Below are 1,118 nucleotides of genomic sequence, written 5' to 3' on the forward strand. Positions count from 1 at the left end.
CAGAGGATCACGTGCCTGCTTGCTGCTGGGCAGAAGGAGGGGACCTGAGAGATGAGGGGGAATGGAAACAGGTCCCTGCTCAGCGCAGCAGGGCATGTGTGTAGAATCAAGAGGCCTCATGAAATCAAACCGAAGAAGGGTTAAGAGCAAGGACTGAGAGATTAATGCGTACAGAGAAGATTATCTTGACCTTGAGAATAGAAACGTCCTAGCAGGAGTGCTCAAACAAGGATGAGAAGAAAGAATCGCTTGGCTGAACAACAGAAGGGGCAAACATCCAAGGAGAAGAAACTATTCTCGGGACACCCGTGACCATAAAACGGAAAAAGGAGTAGGGGGCTAACTCCCCAAACAACCCCTGACAACCACCCAAGACCCCTGCCCATGCATAGTGTAGTTTTGCAACGCCAACATTATGTAAGTGGAGTAGATAGGCAGGGAGACGGAGATTTCTCGTAAAATGTAATGAATATGTATAGCTTGTTACAATAAAAGTGCTTATGAAACTCAGGACAGACGCATTGGGTGTAGTTATCCCCTGTGGCTCCAGTACTGGAGTAAAGAATGCCGGCCTTCTACAACTTCAAACTAAGTAACATTTAGGAGGTTTTCTTGCTGACTTTTTCAATGTCAGTCTCCAAAGGGGAAGAGGATTCTTGCTTGTGAGCTGGTGGGCCTTGTCGAGAGGGCTTTAAACTAGGTTTGAAGGAGGAAGGGGATAAAACCAGGCTCACTAGAGATGAGCCATAGGGTAGCGTGCCGATGTTGGGGGCTAAATCAATAGCCCAGCTCAAGTGCATCTACACCAATGCACGCAGCATGGGCAGCAAACAGGAGGAGCTGGAAGCCATTGCGCACTGGGACAGCTGTGACTTAGTTGCCGTCACAGAAACATGGTGGGATGACTCTCATGCTGGAGTGCTGCAGTGGATGGCTATAAGCTCTTCAGAAGGGATAGGCAAGGAAGAAGAGGCGCTGGGGTGGCTCTGTATGTTAGGGAGTGTTTTGATTGTATAGAAATCAATTATTGTGATGACAAAGTCTAGTGCTTATGGGTAAGGACGAGGGGAGAAGCAAACTAGGCAGCTATCCTGCTGGGATTCTGTTACAGACCACCC

The sequence above is a fragment of the Phaethon lepturus genome, unplaced genomic scaffold (assembly GCF_000687285.1).
Source record: "Phaethon lepturus isolate BGI_N335 unplaced genomic scaffold, ASM68728v1 scaffold15649, whole genome shotgun sequence".
Lineage (NCBI taxonomy): Eukaryota > Metazoa > Chordata > Aves > Phaethontiformes > Phaethontidae > Phaethon > Phaethon lepturus.